We start from the raw sequence: 1,015 nt of genomic DNA, 5'->3' as shown, positions 1-1,015 counted from the left end.
CATATTCTTCAGTGTCCCCTTGCTGCAGAATGAGTCCTGCTTCTGACACTGGGTTTGGGATGAACAGGGACATGGGCTTGTAAAGTTCTGGCTTATGGCTATGTCTCCTATAGGTGATGCTTGAGTATCATAGAATCACAGAACCATTTAGGCTGGAAAGGACCTTTAAGATCATCAAGTCCAACCATAAACTTAACAAGTCTGTCAGAGAACTCCTGGTGAAGATGCTGACACAGAAGATACTCCAGAAATTATGTTTGGTATTCCTGTTGGTCAGGGCTGGTGGGTTAGCAGCTTAGTCTGAGATTTCTTGAGAATAAGCCTTTGCTTTTGTCACTACTTGGGAGTCAGTAGAGTGAGAGTCAAATTGGGTTTCCCCTTGTGATGTCCTTATCTGGCAGCTGTGACCAGATCCTGGCCCCTTCACAATTCCCATTTACACAAAACTTTGGAGACAGAAATTCATAGGTCAAGGGATAACAGGCCACATTCCTGAGGGCGATTGCTGTACTCCACATTTTGATGGGATATTTGTCCTTGTTTTTCATTTACCAGAGCTAAAAATTGCCTCTGAAATTAAAAATAAATTTACAAACCTGAGCCAAACTCCAACTCAATAACACTGAAAACCAAAACTCAGAAATTAATCAATAGAAAGAGGTAGTACTCAGACTTGGGATGACTCTGAGGAAGACTTGGAATCTTGCAAAGCCTAAGATGCAAGTTGCTCTTTTTTTGGAAATGTTCTTGTTTTACTTGTTCCACTGAGGACACGCTACCAGGATGAGAAAAGGAGGAGGACGAGGGCGGGTTGGGGGGGAAAGAAAGAGGAATGCTATTTGATGGTATAAATACCTGGGACAGCAATGCCAACCACGAAAAGGGGCCTCTCATCATGGAAAAGTGTGACTCCTTCCAGCTTATTCCAAACAAAATTGCTTTCAGCTCCAAAGCTGACAACCTCGCCCCAGCCCAGCATCTGCCCTGGGAGCGGAGCGGTGGGAGGGGACCCTAC

This window comes from Calypte anna, chromosome 7 (genome assembly GCF_003957555.1).
Source record: "Calypte anna isolate BGI_N300 chromosome 7, bCalAnn1_v1.p, whole genome shotgun sequence".
NCBI classification, from domain to species: domain Eukaryota; kingdom Metazoa; phylum Chordata; class Aves; order Apodiformes; family Trochilidae; genus Calypte; species Calypte anna.
The sequence above is the reverse complement of the archived record's forward strand: the minus strand, read 5'-3'. Positions refer to the sequence as shown.